This window comes from Augochlora pura, chromosome 10 (genome assembly GCF_028453695.1).
Source record: "Augochlora pura isolate Apur16 chromosome 10, APUR_v2.2.1, whole genome shotgun sequence".
Classification (NCBI taxonomy): Eukaryota; Metazoa; Arthropoda; class Insecta; order Hymenoptera; family Halictidae; genus Augochlora; species Augochlora pura.
In genome coordinates this window covers 11,548,332-11,567,036 of record NC_135781.1, presented here as the reverse complement: position 1 = coordinate 11,567,036, position 18,705 = coordinate 11,548,332, and the positions used below count along the sequence as shown (strand labels likewise).

General features: G+C 41.3%; 1 protein-coding gene across 1 annotated transcript in view; it reads left to right on the top strand.

Moving 5' to 3' along the window:
- Positions 1-16,412: 16,412 nt before the first annotated feature.
- The window catches only part of LOC144475787 (LIM domain only protein 3), a 115,700-nt gene continuing 113,407 nt past the window's right edge, over positions 16,413-18,705 (top strand). Inside the window, exon 1 of the mRNA XM_078192050.1 lies at positions 16,413-16,502. The gene's annotated coding sequence lies outside the window, so the exon portion shown is untranslated. The remainder of the gene's footprint in view (positions 16,503-18,705) is intronic.

Here is an 18,705-nt window from a genome sequence, read left to right as displayed (position 1 = left end):
CCGCTAAAGTGCACCGCACCGCACCACTGACAGAGCAATACGGACAAGAGGTATATAGCTAATTACATGATTTTATGGCGGTGTCCGGGGAGTGGGGTGGAAAGGACGACGGAGGGGGGTGTGGGGCGGTGGCGGCACAGGAACACTCAGAGACGCTCATGACGTCAGTGGCGAGCGGCGCAAACCGAGCTTCCGGCGCGGCGTCGGGGTAGAATCGAATAGGGTAGAAGGGTTGTTGCGGAATTTCTTTTTTCCCTCGCCCCCCCCCCCCAACCCCTGCTCATTTTTCCTTTTTTGTTTAACCCTACCCACCACCGGTTTCCCCGTACTCTTGCTCTCTTTCTCGCCGAGCTTTCTCTTTCCGCGACGCGAGAGAGTCAGCGGCGTCGGTGTACTTTGTTAATTGAGACACGCGTTTGATTCTTCGGCGCGCGCGCGCGCGCTCGCGCTCGCCTGTGATGTCGGGACCGCCGCCGCCGTGGCGCGGAAAAACGGTATCGCTCGATGAAAGCGGCTCGCTGCCGGTAATTACGGGTACCAATGTTCCCGTCTGTAACGGCCGCTTCTGAGCGCCCGACGACGCGGCGCAACGGTTTCTTAAACATAGGACTTACAGGTGAACAACTTAATTTTTATTAAAGATATAGACGCATGCATAAAGATATTATTTTCATCTAATACAATCTTAACCCTTAGCGGACGGGTGTCTGTCGGATATATCCGCCGAAGTCTTATGACGCGACGCTTGCCCGTCGAGCGCCTCCGTCCGCAAAGGGTTAATTTATGAAATGTTTTCCTTCTTACTATTCAGTACGAGTCATTATTTTATGGTAATTTAGTTTTTAAATATACAAACAAAAATCATGTTATCCAGTGCTGTAGAAGTACAGTGTTGTGCAAAGGTTTCCGTAGTACGATAGGTACAGTGCTGTACTAGCGTCTTATTAGATAAATATAAAAAGATGATTGCATCCGAAAACAAATCCGCGCCCGAAAGGCACGGTAATTGGTCATTCCGCAGCAACCGGCTGATTCAAAACCCCGCGAAAGTCGATGGGAGGAATTAATCGAAGATGACCGTGAGGCGAGTATAGTAACTGGTTCAGCTAACTCGTGCCGAAGGAGAAGAGCGATCTCGTCGCGATGTCGTAGCCGCCATCCATCGGTATCCGTCGGATGAGCTCGCAAAGCCGCGATCAGGCCACGGCACATTGGGGATGAGTTAGATATTCATGTATTTAAATTTATTTATTGGCAGGATTTTTGCTCTCCCGAGAGTGTCGCCGGGAGGGGGTTCGCTGGCCTTCCCCTAGTCTCCCCTGGCCGCCCATCTTACAGCCGACTGTTAAAACCTTTGCCGCTCGACAAGCCCTTCTGGGTAATTTTCCCGCTTAAAGAGATCTCGGCCAATTACGCGGCCTGTCCGACGGGCGTTGAATTTTAATTGGAAAAGAGGAAAGTAGAAATCCTCCTTGCCGGCTCTATCGCCGCAGCCATGGCCACGGTTCTCTTAGGAGTGTGGGTGGTGGAACGCTTCCCACGCGCGCCGACACCGTTTGCTTCCCGTGTAGAACCGATTCGACGGTGTACACGATCCTGGAGGAACTCCGGCGCGGCGGAACGCGGAACAGGAATTCCGAGGATCCCGTGTCCCCGCCAGGTCTTTCCCGGCATTACCGGGAATTCCAAATGAGAGGACTTTGCCGAGCTGACCCATGCCGGCCGACCAGCCGTTAAGTTTCGCGATTAATCGCGGCGCGCTGAATATTTTACGCAAATCACGGTATTAGCTATTCAGAGTTATTAGCGTGGGGATTTCATTCATTTTTGTTGGCCCCTGTGTTTCTTGGAACGAATTGGCTGGCTCGCGTTTGCACCACATTCCAAATGGATTAGAACCATTTAGCCAGACGGCGGCCGTTGTAATTTTTATCGTTCAACGTGGTTCTCACGTTTGCGGTAGAAAGCTAAGTCTCAAATTTCATAGAATATTTCTACGACACATATTGCGGACTGTTTTAAACAGACATCGAAAAATTGTTGCCCGCATTTATCCTCCAAATCTAATTGTTGAACAACCAGCTGATTTTTTAAGTATACGTTGTTATTTATTGCTTAGTGTTAAGTAATGTTCGTTGTACTATAAATATGAAGGATTTGGAAGAAAACATCTATAATTTTTGTTTACAATTAAGAAGTTCTTTTTCTGGAAAAATTCGTATTAAGAAAAAATGACGAAAATTGCCTGCATTTTGTTATTGTTCTGTATCAAAACGGCATTGTAATAGATATATTATTTTTGCAATAAACTATATCTTGTATCGATCAGATACGAGTGCAGTAATTGTAATAATCAAGAATTTTTGATGATTTGCAAATCATCGTAAGTGAGTTATCGATACAGAAAATATTGAATCAGATTAATTTTAACAAATTTCTAAAAGTTAATTGCTAAATTTGTATTTTAGAAATATATATATCAATATTTAAACATGTATCAGTGTATTTCAATTTTTGTCCAAAATTCTTCTATGCGGTCCCGCTGTGCGATAACATGCAATGATAATAGTAATGAAGTTTGCTTCCCCAGCGATTTGAAATGGATCCAAGAGAAGTCGACTTTTAAATTGAGATCGTAGTTTCCGGTCAACAATAGTTGTTGTCGAAAAGGAATTCAGGTGATAACCGCGAAAACAAACATACATACATTCTTCTATATTTGATTAGATTTATAGTTAATTATAAATAGAGAACGAAGTTAATTGTTTTTCTATTATTTAATTAATAAATATGTTCACCGGCAAGGAGGTCCAGAAAATTCCACTGTATTATAATATAATTATATGATAAATAATAATATAATATACCATATATACTATATATAAATTATTCTATTATTCTTGTATGAGACTTTAATGTGTATAATGGGAACCAGAATAATAAGTAATTAATGTAATAGTTAATGTCGAGACACTTCCGTGTTAAAAGGATTAATTATTTTTATAACAAATCTTTGCAGGCCTAAAATTTACATGGTTTCTAAATTTTTACCGTATTTGTGTCTTAATGCGCTTTTCTTAAAATATTTACGACTCAAACTATGAAACAATACGTATAGAAAAGCACATAAATATTCTCAAGAGAAATTTGAAATCAATGCTATTTGCGAAAGAAAAGAAATAGATGCAAATCAAACACTTAATATTATGTAAGAAACGTTAAGAAAATAACTTGTATATTACTTTATTGAGATATAAAAATTGCATTGGAATTCTATCATTTGGGCTAACTTTTAATTAATTTTGAGAACGTTTCACGGGAATAAATTGTACAGAATAATAATAAAGAACTTTATGTAGTGGTTCAAAAAACGGACGTCATAATATTATGCTATTTTTAACAGTATAAGAAAAGAACGTTTAAAAAGAGTGAATAGGTATTAAATAAAAAATCTACTAAATTATAAAAGACTTAAATGTAACTTGTACTTTAAGTTGTCATTTATGACTTTACTGTTTATTCATAATGTCAATATCGCTGAAAAAGAAAAAGCTAATAAAAGAAATTGAAGTGTTCAAAATGCATTTTATTGGGTAACTACATTTTTGGTCATATCCATAAATTTTTCGTCCAATGTATTTCCGTCTCAAACATTTATTTTTTAAACAACAACAGACGGTTCAAACACGATGGCAATCGATCCGCAGATCAACTGATACAGAATCGCTGGAGAAAAGAAAAAGCAATTTAAATTTTCTGAAAATTGAAATGAACGCCGTGCCGAGGAACGATTTTAAAATGGACTCCGTCGGAGCAAGGCACGAGTGCTGCCACGTCGCGGAGGAACAATAAACCATCTAGCCACCCCCTCACCACCCCCGTAATCAATTTCCTAAAGTATCCACATACGATCACGATCTTCCTTGGAAGAAACTGGCTTGTTTCTTAGCTGAGCAAAACCTGTTATCCTCTCTATCGATCACGCGGAAAATCAATGAAAAAGAAACCAGCGCAGAAATTCTCTGATTAAATTGTCGCGAGCCGGCTCGCTCGGGAAAATATCTCTCGAAATTCGTGCCGTTTTCCGCGGAGTCCGGCAATATCAACACGATTATATTCACCCCAGTCATTTTCTCCCCGCTTCTGGCGCATCATTCTTTCATACTCGCTACGCAAACAGAGAAGGGTTTATGACCGGAAACGCGTGCGTCCGCGCACCACCCTATATTACGAAAGTTTTCCGACGCTCTCTCGTCGACTCGCGCGAGTACGTGCGAAAGCGATCGCGCGTTCGCCCCGGCGCGTGAGCTAATAAGTATCGAGAAACACGGGGTCGAAGTAACTTTTAAGAACTCCGGGAGACCAGCGAAAATAGAGGGGCAGGGGAGCGGGGAGGCCGGGTTTCCAGGTTTCCTCAGGGTTACAACTGCGACGGGGCTCGCGGAGGGGTGAGGAACAGCGGCGTGGCGGCAGTACTTTATGAACACGCTTCACATAAATTGTCGTAGCTCTTTAAGAAATTGGAAAAAGGCGCGAGATCCTTGGTGGAACAGCTTGCGTCGAGAGTGGCTCGAGAACTTTTTGAACTGTTGTAGGACACCGTGCAGAAGGGAAAGCGAAAGAGGAATGAGGGATGCCAGCGCGTGTCTGTGCATGCGTGTGTGCACGTTGCACGGTCACTGGCGTGCCCTTCGAAAGAATGTGTATAGCGAAATAAAAAGGCAGAAAGAGAGAGAAATAGGGGGGTTTGAAATGAGAGAATAAAAAGTGACGAGGTTCTCTCCTGGATTTACGTAACGCCGCGAACGTATCCATAGCTTTCGAGGACAGAGAAAATGCTCGATGCTTATCAGATATTTCCACCTGGGCTGCGCATTCCACGCCGAGGCGATTACGAAACGCCAAGGAATAATTCCAATCCTGCGTGGACTGTGCACTGTTCTTGACAAATAAACTGTGTCGCTGTGCTTGTGAGTTGGATTACGAGTTTTCGACGAGACGAATTGTCTGACGAGAGATTTATCTATGGAGGAATATTAGATTGCTGATTTTATGCTGTCATGGCAACAGTGGTTAGGTGGCATAAAAAAAACTGTGAACGTATTTCTAGAATTTCAGCACACTACGACACACTAAATTTTATCAATTAAAATCATTGTCAGAAAAGTTTTATTTATTTTCTGTTGCTGGTAATTGATTTGATAGAAAATCTATATTAATTATATGGTTATACACGTATTAATGTATTAATTGTATAAGTGTAGATGGTTTTTACCCAAGAAACGTTTCCACCTATGTAAAGAATTAATTTTGTAAACTGTTGTTCCAAACTATGTTAATTTTAGAAAACATTTCAAATTAGAGTCCAATTTTGGAATTTCTTACAATATTTTTAATATCATTTTTAATATCATAGATTTTCGTTTAAACGATTTACACATATTCTTTTAAAATAGTATTTAGAAAATAACGTTTTTTTTAATAAGATATTGAGCATATACTCCATGATGACATGCTACAACAATTATATAAAAAATGGTACACAATATTTACAACAAGATATTATATACAATGTGCCAAGACATCAAGCAAGTATTCAATTTAAACCACCGTCTCTCTGTATGAATCCTTTACGGTCGTATTAAGTTTATACATACATATATGTCATGCTGTTCGGAATTATTGTACTTTTTAATGAACGAATAGTAATAAATCATATACAAGATAGAAAAGGAAAAACAAAATTTATTAATTCTTTTCTGAAGTTTAAATATATGTTACACAACAATAGTACCTTTTAATTTCATGTAAAAATAAAATAAATAAATAAATAGCTTCGCTGGCTCACAGTAGATATACGACCGCAAAGGATTGGACCCAATCCAAAAAAATATTAATCTATAAGAATTAAAATTGTTCTACGTAGACATTGGCTACGACAAAATCGTCGCCACCATCAGTCCCACGAAGGTCAAACAGGAGATCACAGGCAATCGCCAGGGTATCTATACTACGTAGAAGCTAATGCGGCAACTGATAGGGAAGTTTTTATCAATGTTCGTCGAGGAAAGATAATTCGTAGGTGAAAGAAGGGGTCGCGAGACGGAACGACACGACAGCCGGCGGGGCAAAGGAAAATCGATGTACCTGGGGGACACATTTTCCAAGCAGGTAATCTTCGTCGACGGACGAGATATTACATTTGAATAAACGTCGCTGTCGATAACCGCGACAGATCGCAAATATGGTATCGATACGCGGCGGACCGGCGCCACGGTAAATATCCCGTGGGAAATGTTTGCTAGTATTGATCATATTCTCATTAATAGTACACATATAGGTTTAGAAGGCGACAGCGGAGGAGGCTCCGTCGTCTCTGGCAGTCTCCGTATCCCGTCAATCCTCGTTCGAACAGTTTCTCAAGTGTTCCCCAGGTTTAATCGACGCTATGGCGCTCGTGGAGGGGAGAATAGCAAGACAGATGGAGAGAGAGACGGAGCGAGAGAGAAGGAGCGAGAGAGAGAGCGAAAGGGAGAGAGGGTGAGTGCACGAGAGAGGGAGGAAGCACGTGGGAGACAGGGACACAGAGGAAAAAAATGTACGTCGAAGGCAGACGCGAGCGTGAAAGGATCGTGCGTGTGCGGCCACGCGGGGGCAAAAACTCGGGGGCGGCGGGAATTTATCTCGGTGGACGATGATAAAGGGAAACAGAGGTTCGCGGCGTGTTGGAGCGAATAAAACGTAGTCGCGGGTTGCGTCGAATAATGCCTATCACGGAGGGTAAATCGGAATTTACCCCAAACGCGAAGCGGTCGGGTGGCCGAGCGAGCGAGCAAACGAACGTGCGACCATATCTTGTTGGGCCCACCCCCTGTGGCCACTCGCCGCGTCCGCCGGTGTTTACCGCAATTATTAAATGTAAACTCATATTTCGTAATTGCCAAATATTGGCGGTCCGATCGGTCGGTCGTGGCCCGATGCATCTCGTGAGGGGATGCTAGTGCTCGCACGTTTTCATCCCTTCTCGCATAACAATCCTTCCCAGCGGCCCTCTGAATGAATTAAACCTCGACGAATCGATAAATGGATTCGCCGCGGCGCCCGATTTCGGACGAGCTTTGCCACGTTTCGACGAAGATCCGCGCTTCTTTCGTAAGAACGCGTCGCCGTTCTTTGTAAGAACGCTTCGCCCGTGAACTTTTATATTCGAGCGAACAATTGCAAAGCGGCAGTTTTTCAACGAGGCCGGTCGGTTTTAAAGAAGTTAATCGGGCATGCGATTTTCGATAGCCCTAGGGGAGGGCAGGCTCGCCGTTCGTTGACGAGGGTTGTCAACGGCCTGGCGTCAGCTTGTGTAACTATCGGTAATTAATCAGAATCATCCCCGTATATCGTGTCCGTCGGGTGCGGTGAAGGTACTGGGGGGGGGTGGCGGCGGCGGCGGCAATCGTGGTGTTGGTTGCGAAAGGGTAGTTAACCAGTGACGTCACGCCCGTGGCGACATCTGGTCCGGCACTAACCACCGGACACTGCAGAACGTTGGACACTGGACACTAGTCTGGCCCTAACTCTGGATCAGGATCAAAATTAACCTTGCGATCATGCCTAGCCTCCGCAACGGCAGCTGCTTCTAATTAATTCCGCGTTCGGTATGGTCTACGACCGCTCCTCCATTTAAAGGACGCCGACACAATCAGAACGTAATGACCGATAAAATTACTTTATTAGAAAACCGGCCGGAAACGATTTTGAACCTAGAAACTTCAGCTTGCAAAGACAACAGTAACTTGCGCTTTTGCTGGCAACCAAGCATCTAAGAAATATTGAACTTTCGAACCTTGAACGTCACTGGATTGTTTTATAACTAGACTGCGATCTTTATGTAAACTAAAAATTGACTGTATCAATTTTTTAAGAAACCGAAACGAAATTTCTTTGTTTCTTAAGTAATTCTAATAAGATCAGTTTAATTAATACATCCATCAATTTTCATTATATATGTTTGAAATCGACAGACTGGTTGTAAAAATGTCAAGATTTCATCTATTAAAACATCGTACAACTTTTATTATACTAAATGCTTTAATAAAAAGATTCAATGGAAAATTTGCCAGAGAAACATTTTTATAATTTCGGCAGCTATAAAAAGAGAAGAAAAAGTCATTTTAATTTGTTGAAGCTTTGATAATTAACACTTTGTTTACCAAAAACCTGTTTATAGGCTTTACAATGACTACAATGTCTAAGAAGAGCTCGATGGTTTTCTTTTAAATAATAATGTCAAAAGAACTTCAGTAGATTAATCTGTACCAACATTTTATGAAAAGAAAATCGAATTTTAAAAGAACTATTAGAAAACTGTGGCAGGTAAAATTTCTTTATATTGCTACGTGTAGCAAGAATGTTGAAGTGGAAAAGTATGAACCATTTATATTCATATTTATATAAAATATTCATATTTTATTCATTTTTAATCTTACATTATATTCCTATTTTATTCTAACTTTTTTGAAGGTTAGAATCTATAAAGTGCAAACTGTCAGTATCATGTATCTTAATTTTTCGATATTTATTTCATTCAATAAATTCCTTTGATTTCATAGAGTTTTTAGGATTGCTGGATCAGTATCCAAAATGTCAAAAGAATCATAGTAATTGGACACTAAATTACTAACAAAACGGTCAAAGTAGCTTCTAAAATAATGTTAAAACATTACCTGTTGGGTACTAAAAATGTGATTTATCCTTCGCCACATTATATTCCAACATCAAAGCTCCAGTCACTATAACAAAAGAGGTTTTCATGAGCTACGTTTTATTCCGGTTTAAATAGATCCCTTGCCGGCCGATATAAAACATTTTACACCGGCAAACAAAACTATCGAGCCCCGACGTTTTCTCTCCGCGTATATTATTTTCTCTTTTTTATTATTTATAATCTCTCTAAAAAACGAAAAAAATCTGGAAATAGTATTGCATGGCCACTTTTCAAGTGGTTCATCCTTTACTGTTGATTTTTACACGATTCCCAGCCATGATCGTTTTTTACAGCACGTACACAGACCGAACCCGAAATTCCACGGTACGCACACTTTCGGGACAACGGGGATAGTTTGGCCATGGTCTGCGCCCCGGTGCGTAACGCCAGATTCAAGCACGTTCCTCCATACTCGTGGCTATCAATTGCGGCTAATCCTTTCCCAGGACCGCCGGGAAACTCTTGTCCCGGTTCCCTTTTATTCCACTTAGAGGCTTGAAGACTGATTATACGAGGAGGGGGCCTGCGGAAATCGTTGTTTGCCACGGGAGCGTTCGCGCGCCGAACACCGTATCGTATCGACGCATAATCGGCGATCGTTTACCGCGCGATCGCGATCGCAGTACGGTTTTAAAATGTCGATACGCAACCCCCGTAGTGGACAGTTAAAGTCCGGCCGGCCCGCGGAACCGGTCATGTATATTAGATACCCAATTCCAGCGGTAATCCAGCCATAAATATCTTTGAATTATATTTTCCACCGAGCTGGACACCATCACGAACGATTTGTTCTAAAAGGGAGATAGAGAGGGTGAGGAAAGTGGACATCGGTAGGAAAAGAGAGGGCGAGCCGGCGCGGCGAGAGAGATGGGAAGCCAGGCTTTATTTAGCCGTTAATCGCTCAATTAAACTGGATCGCTCGAATTAGCTTTTAATCCCGGATGCGGCGGCAGCGCGGTGCGTGGTATTTGAAAAAATCGAAATGAAATTTTCAGAACAAATCCTTCCCTTTTTTCTCTCTTTTTCTCTCTCTCTCTCTCTCTCTTTCTCTCTCTCTCTCTCCCTCGCTCCCACTCTCTCCTCCGCCCCTGACCATACATTTTCTATTCGGTTTACACTTCCCCGTTCGCGCAGTTATTACCTCGCGCCATATTACCGTTTAATTAATATCTCACCAGCCGGGCCCTCCCACGAAATCGAGTCAAAAGTTATATATTTGCGTAATCAATGAGCCGTATCGCTCGTCTTCCACAAACAACAAATACCAAACTAGTGATTGTTAAATTAAGTGCTCCATCATATTTTATGCTGTTGATAATTGATTGGTACAGAAGTTTGTTTTTCCTGGATAAACCTTCCTCGGAAAGTTTAATATAAAAGTACACGACAATAGTATTTTTTAAAAGTATTAATCCTGAACGCATAAGTAAACGTTATTCAGATTTTGCTCATGGCACTGTATATACATAGATATCAGGGTGTGGGGACCCAAACGAAGTTCACTTTTCATAAACCTTTTAAAATTAAATTTGAAGCATGCGAATTAATTTTATCGTTCTTAGGTCTACATTAGTGTATTTTTCCATCACTAATTTTTAAGCATCTTAATTCCGACTTATCAAAATTTAATATAATTTCGACTCTGTCTCTTACTAAATTAATTACATTTAGATATTAAACTGATTCCGGCCATTGGCACTGTTCAAAACCGTGCAAATTTTCCGCGGCTTTATGACTGATAGGTTCGTAGTCTATTTTATTTTGGGCTAGAACGAAACCGTATTGTAGGAATGCCGTGTTGGATGGGGATTTCCCCAATTATCGAACCGTGTTAGAGCGAAACCGTGTTTCAAAAGTATTGCGCTGTACGCGGAATACCTGTGTATCGACTCCATCCATCAATTGACGCGCGCATTGCATAATGGTCCCATATTGCCATGACCTAGAAAAATATTAAATTTTATCAATTTGAAACTACGTTATTACCATATTTTATTAACCGCAAGAGAACACTTGCTTTCGCAAAATGTATTTACCTGGTCGCCATCTGAAATCTAATGGAGCAATGTAGTTAGTTAAAAAAATCTCAAGCCTTAGTTTTTTAAAGTCTAGTGTCTATAACAAGCAGAAGATATCCTTACAGGCTCTAATGGAGATAAGACTAGATCTAACGCGACCCAATCATTTGCTTCGCTGAAGTGAAAAAGACGTCCCTTATCCCATTAAAGAATAATAAGAAACAATGTTAATTACAATTTTTGATGTTTACGTAATATATGCGAGTTGCTATAACTCATTTTGTAAGTATACTTTCGGATAAATAAAGACAATGTAGGAAACAAAAATTGTCTGGTCCTATTAGGAAAATTATTAAGTACAGATATGTGCTAATCATCACAGCATGAAAGAAGCGATAGTGCAACGGGTTATGAAGTGTCATTTGTTTACAATCGGCAAGGATTGAGTTCCTGGTTTCCTATAATTGTGGCTAATAAGAAACGATCTCATTTCTGTAATAAATGAAATGCGTTTAACCTGCTACTACGAATGCGTTAATATCTGTGAATCGATGAGAATCGGTCCTACACTTTTTCCCGTGCAATCTTTCAAGCTAGGGACAGCAATATTGTAGCACATTCTGAAACGAAAGGGAGGAAATACTTTAAAGGCGGTCAGTATCGTATCGTGGGCCGAAAAATATGAAAAGTTTTACAACGAAATTGGATAGATTGTTCCAACGATAGATTCCCGATGAATGAAAGAACAAAAGCAGATGAATGCACAGCTGTGCCGGAAAATAGCAAAGCGTTGTCAATATTTATCCTCGAATCGAGGATTTGGTGCACGCGAAGAACGGTTCCGCGATGTTTTTTTTTCCAAGGGGGGCGGAGGTGGATAAAAAAAGTATCGACGTACCGATTCGGTTCGCGTTCTGACACGATCCATGTAAAACGAGCGTTCTCTTTTTAAGAACCCGGGGTCGGATCCGAAATTCCCTCTTCCGGAATCGTTGGTGTTGCAGCCGGTCGTGCCGCTCGCACGCGAATACACAGCGCAGCGTAGCGCCGGGGCTAATCTAATACCATTTACATCGCGGGATCGGTGCCGAGATTGACGTACACGGAAATAAATCCAGACGCGGGCAAACGCGTGCAGCAAGCCCGTGTAAATCCGTGCTTTCCTCCCCGAACAAATCGAACACCGATCGATGTAAATGAATTCCGCTCTAATTGCAATTATATGCCGCGAGTGCGCGCGTAAATGCACGCCGGGTGCGCGATATATGACGCGTCACTCACGCCGGACCCGTGCGTCATTGCGAATTTATGAAACACCGATCAGCCGGATTTGAATCCGCGACTTGTGCCGCGCTTGTCACAATTGCAATCAATAGTTGACGTTATGCAGAACGATCAGCGCCGAGACGACGGCCCATTACGTATTTACGTCCCGTCGTCTGCCCGTTACAGACGTATCCGGAGATGCGAGCGCGTCGCGATTTAATAACACCTAATGAATCATATCCGACCGCCCTAAATCCGGGACACGGCGACCGTTTCGCGCCCCGTAACTGCCGGCTCAATTATCCGTCCCGTTCGAATCGCGCGTCTGTCCCGTGGTCGCTCGTCGGCCGGCCAGAAGATGAAACGCTCAAAGGCCACGCGACATCCAGCCCCCGAAAACGAACACAGACGAATAACTAAATTACATTTATTCAGCGTGAACGGCAATCAATAATAAATCACGTTACGCCGTCCTAGCTCGAGTGCCATTCTCCAAGGGTAAATCATTAAAACGGTGGTAGCCGGCGCACGCCAATCAGCAGGCACACCGTGCAAATACGTGATGGAAATCCTACTCTCTCTCCCCCCACACGCCATACAAACCATCGTATCCCAGCGCAGCATCGGCCGCCGCGCGTACTCTTCCCTGAAATCACACTATCCTCCTAACTGATTCGCTGTTTAGCTAGACCGATTTATTTATCGGTCGGCCGTGATTAGACTTTCGCTTTACCACGGACACGCAACCTCGTCAAACATTTACCGGACCGGCCTGATTTGTTAACGACCGACTGAGCATCGCCCCGCCGAAAAACACTTTGCACGACGATACGCCACCGCGACCCTTCCGCTTTCTTTCCTCGCTAATGCCAAATACCCTCCACCTGTTGCTACCAAAGAAAATTATCTTGCCACGCTCGTTAACCCCTTGCGCTACGATTTCTTTCACGGCACAGTTTATTACTACTTACTCGTCCTCAAACCCTCAAACCTGCCGCAACGCATCACTTCCAGTCCTTGCATCGTCTGCAGAATTCTATTTTATCTGGCTTTGTGCAAATATCGTTACTAGTTTTTCATCATTAATTTAGATCTTCGCAGGTTTCGTTAACCCATTGCTGTGCCATTTTCTTCGCAGTTGCAATGAATGTAATAATTTCTTAAAAAGAATGGCAATATTATAATAATAAATTTTATAAAAAATTTTATAATAATATTTGCATGAATGTAATAATTTCTTAAAAAGAATGGCAATATTATAATAATAAATTTTATAAAAAATTTTATAATAATATTTGCATGAATGTAATAATTTCTTAAAAAGAATGGCAATTTTATGTTCACTGCGTGTCTACATTTACTCGAGTGCTTCAATATTGATGACAGGGCAACGGAATATAATTCGATCGTTAGATCTCGCAATAACATTCATAGTTCTGAGATTGTTACTAGAAATCTTAATCACGGGTCAAGCTGATCAAAGTGTTACAAAGGGATAATATTTTCCTTAACACTTTACCCACCGGTAGCCTATAAATCGTCTTTTTTATCCCTTGATCGATAGCCTGTGAATCGTTTGTCAGGATACTCAATTATTTATTAACTAATATTAAGGTATTATCATATAATCTTTTAGATATTAGATACCTGTCGTGGCGAATAAAATAAGTAAAATAAAATAAATACTGTGCAATGTTAATATTATGAAAATATAAGTATGTTTACGGCCGAATGACCGGTCGGTAGAGTGTTAATAGGTGTGACAATTTTTATTCCCTTTTTTCCTGCATTTATTTTCATACCTAGGTTGCAATTGCTAAGGCCATAATCGGTGGTCGCTTGTGACAAATGCTGACAAATGACGAAAGACAAATCACCGTACAGCATTTACTGTTGAAAGATAAGAAATTTTAAACCATTAAAAATATTTTCTTTGGAGTAATAATATACTGTCGAATATTCAGAATCGAATTTTAAAAGAACAGGAGAACTTGGGAGACTAACAATTATTTCTGAACTATTACAAAAACGGTTTAATCATCGTTCGTTTGCAACAGACTTTCTCGTAATTTCATTGAAGTCATCATTCGATGTCGAGCGTGATATTATCATCTAAGTATTTCGTTTTTTCATATGTACTTCTCGATGTATTATTTACATTGTTCTATATTTACAAAACAATTACAGAAACTTCAAATTTATCGACGTCTTTGCGTAAAAATGTTTTTTGCTTCATCAGATATAGTGGTTTATTAATGAATTTTTTTAATTTTTGAGGACTTTAATTTAATAACTTAATGTACTAATGAAAAATCTATTGTTTGCGATTCTTACTACAATAATTTTTCGATTAAATACTGGTATAGGTAATGCTAACAATGATATAGTAAGTAGGAATTTGGTTACATTGAAGGTTGGAAAACATTTGGACGAATCAGAAAAATGTAATGACATTAAGTAGCAAAGAATTATTGAAATGTTTGTGAAAGGTCGACAAAAAATTGACATCGCTAAAGTTTCTAATATAATTTATTATATTCCTCGTAAATATTAATTTAACTGGGACCATTTACGGCTCTACTTTGCATTTAAAGCGATGATTATAGTTTAATCTCGATTATAAAAAATATGCTAGAATATGTCAAAATATGTTGAAATACTAATAAATATGTTAAATACTCTGAATACAGTCATGATACGAATAAGAAACTATGTCTCCTGCTTTCAAGAAACCATGAAATATCATCAACCATTATAACAATAAAAAAAATCGTTAATACTACTAAGTCACCTTTTTATACTGAACAGCCTTCGCATAAATATTTTTTCATAGCTTCACGTCAGTCGGAGATATTTTATTGTACTGAAACACTCTGTGTATACTGTCTTGTTACATGGAATATTATTTTTCAAGAACATTGTATTATTCAGTAGATTATTCAAAAAGTAATTTCGTTTTTCAAAGGAGATGAAAGACGATTGTTGAATATTTAAAATAACTTTTATTCAGTGATGTATTGACCACTTTGTTTTATAATCTTTCGTCCTGTCGCTGATAAAACAGGGAATCTCGTACTTGTGAAGTTCCTGCTCTATATTAACAAATTGATTTAATAAATTTTATAAGAAGAATATAGTAGTCGATCGTATACTATACGAATACAGAATAGGAAGACAGAAGTTTGAGATATAACAAGACATCTGCATAACAGCACAGAATCATATATATAGAGAAGAATAAAATTCTTCAGAGCAACAAATATATGGCAAATTGTAGTTTCCTGATCTATTTTCGTCGTTAAGAACCTTCTTCGTTATCGATACGACGTTAACCCTTTATCCTATAGTATCTACTAAATATGTACGTAATTCAGGTTTTTCAAATCAAAGTTAAATTCTATTCGACTATCATAAATATTTAAACATAGAAGTAAGATTTGTTATATAACAAATATAAATTTTCTGTCTGGCATAGAATTTTATTAGTAACAAATAAAGGCTAGTCAACGTAACTGTGGAATAAATCGTAGTGCAAGGGGTTGAAGAGAGCTCAAAAGAATAAGAAGAAGCATAAATGATTCCTCGAACAGCTTAATATTTCTAAACGTTCGATCCATCACACACGTACTTTCCAGATAGAACAAGTAAACGCAGTTCGTGAGCAGAGTAAAAAATCCGTAGAAGAACGGTTGGTAGGAAGGGAAGGTCGAATCGCGAGCAACGGATCCCGCAGAGTCTTCGGTGTCATTAGTTTCCCTTAATTACCCCCGAAGTCCAACCGGCGCGCCCTCTCCCCGAGAGCGGACCGAAGAAGTCAGTTGGCAAGTTCTCGGTGCTCGGACAGGAGAGCGGTTCTCACGCTCGTTAGAAGCTTAAGGAAAAAGCACGTTAGGGGTGGGATAGCGGCGGAACGTGGACACCCACGAAGACGTGCCCCTTTCGGGGATGCCCTATCATCACACCGAGCTTATTCCGCCCCTTAACTTCTGGCCACACCCGCAATCATGCGCAGTTTCCACCCATCGGCCAATGAAAGCTCGCGAGTTTGCAAGCTCTGCTGAGCGGCTTTCGAGCCGAGCCACTCCGGCAAACACCACGTGCCACGCGGCCGAGTTGCACGTGCGTCCGCGGAGCTGTCGAGCTTTTGGGCGTCCCGACGTCCCCGCGAGTCGAGCTTCCAACTCACCCTCGGAAGACGAGCGTCGCTGGGAACGCGTCCGGTCGATTTTGTCCATTGTTCCTTCGCTCGAGACGCACCCCCACCTTCGCGATTCCCCCCCTCTATATCGTCGTCGATCCGATTCGAACACCCTCCTTTTTTTTTTATCGCGACGCATAATCGCGCAAACAAAGTTTCGCGAACCGGGACGAAACCAGTCGAGATCTGTGATCCTGTGAACGACCGAAAACTCGACGATTTTTGGGGAAGCTGTTCACTCCGTCGCTGAATCACGAGAAACGTAAGTAACATTTTTTTTTGTCAATTTCATGCGCGCGAAGTTTTTCGACGATTTGTACGGAGTCAAGTGTTTGTTGGTCTCTCTGCCGCGCGGTTGATCGGTAATTGAACGTAGACAGTGACGTAGTAGGTCCGTAACAGGCTTGGACGATATTCAACAGTTGGTCTTTCTTTTATCTTCGAAAACTCGACCCTCCGCGCTACCCCTGCTTCGGGAACCCTCGCAGGCCTGCTCTTACGTCACCCTCGATTCCTGCAGACGTATTACAGGAGATTGTGTGTCTCTTAGGTAAGAGGCTGTCGACAGGTTCCGTTTTAAAGGCAGCGACGATACGAAAGGGGTTGATACAATGAATACGTAATAGCGAATTGATTCTCCCTCTGCGCGTAATTATACCAATTTGAACGCGAAAATACGATTGCCGTTGCGCGAATTGTTCGATTGTAATTGCTCCGAGAAATCGCTCGCGACGATCATTTAATCGATACAAAGATAATATCGAATTGATGTTTCTTCAAGTGAAAATCGAAATCGCTTCTTTCAATCAGCAGTGTTTTCGTCTCTGCACTGTGCCTTCCAAATGTTGTTCGTAATAATAAATTATACAGACTTAACTGAAAGACCGAAAAGTGTTCAAATTATAAGTATGCGAAATTATAAGCATAAATTATAAGATGCAGAGATTACCGCTTTGCAGTCAGGGACATTTTAACTCGAAATTATTTGTCATTTTACACGTATGAAATTGAATTTTGTGACCCACGTACCGGCTATATTTTTAATAGTTTTTTTTTTAATATATACAAATTTGGATGATATTCAAATTATTTTGGAACGTGATATAACAATTTTTAACGGTGCCTTGGATTCGCCACCCGAGTGCGAAAGGTTAAAATCCTTGAAATCGTCGACGAACAAAAAAGCGAAACAAAAAAGCGAAAATTAGGGAGGAAAAGATACGAAACAAAGGAGGGACAAACACGTAGAGCGTGCACGAGCGAAACATTTATCCGTGTAATTCTTTTCGCGGACTGGCCGCATGCCTGCAGAGGAATCCGCGAGCCGTGGGCAATAGGTGTGGCCATAGGTGTAACATATTTATGTTGTGAACCGGCCGAGTGCGGGCAATAAATAGCGAGCGAGAAAACGGGCGCGGGGGTGTAGGGGTGCGGCGGCGGGGGGGAGGTGGGTGAGCACGGAGCGTAGGGGCAGTTCGTTGAGGTCCGGGGCTAGAACGATTACGCTTTCCATACCCCTCGTCGTTCGACCGAGTCACTGGCACCGCCACTGGCACCACCATCGGCACCACCACCGTATCTACCCCTTTCACCCCCACCTCCCACGGCGAGCCCCCGTGCACCCTATTTCCATCTATCTTTCCCTCCTTCTTTCTCCCTGTCCCGTATCTCGTTTTGTCCCGCGCCGTCCCCGCATCCCGGCTTCGGCTCACCTAAAACCCACCTTTCCACCCCTCACTGTCCCAGTGGACCCTCTATGGTGGCCGAACAACCCCATTCGTTTGTTTCCAGCCACTATGCACGCATATACGGAGGTATGCAATTTTAGTGTTAGGAATGCGCGGACGAGCGGTCCTGCTTATTCACAACGGCTCGCGTTCTTTCCTCGGGGACACTTCGCTCTTCCTTCGACCGCCTTCGAAAATTCTCGAGAAGGTTGCGCGTTTCCACGGACAGGTTACCTCGGTATCGTCGCAGAAAAAATAGCGATGGGTGGACTGTATAATTTTCAAAAAGTTTCTTGCCTTGAAAATGTCTATTAAAAATCTGTTATAATTGAAACTTCTATTAAAAGTCTATTATAATTAAAACTACTACAAAAGATCTATTATAACTGAAACTTCTAGCAAATATCTATTGTAATTGAAGCTTCTATTAACCTCTTAGGCACGGCTGAATTTTGCGCGGGGCTGTTTCTCTGCACGGTAGAATTCGACGCGTATTACACATAGACCATACAGTACTGTAATGTAGATAGACAATGTTGCTAATTGCGTGAGCACATTGGAATGAAGTTTGAACGAAATTATGATTAAATAATAATTTTTCTTAAAGATCCGATTCATATACTTAATCTTTAATAATTTGCTTTAATAATTAATAACCTAATCGAGTATAATATATTTCGAAGCACGAAACCATTATAGTAGCGCGTCGTTCAGAAGATGACATCCGCGAAAGCCACT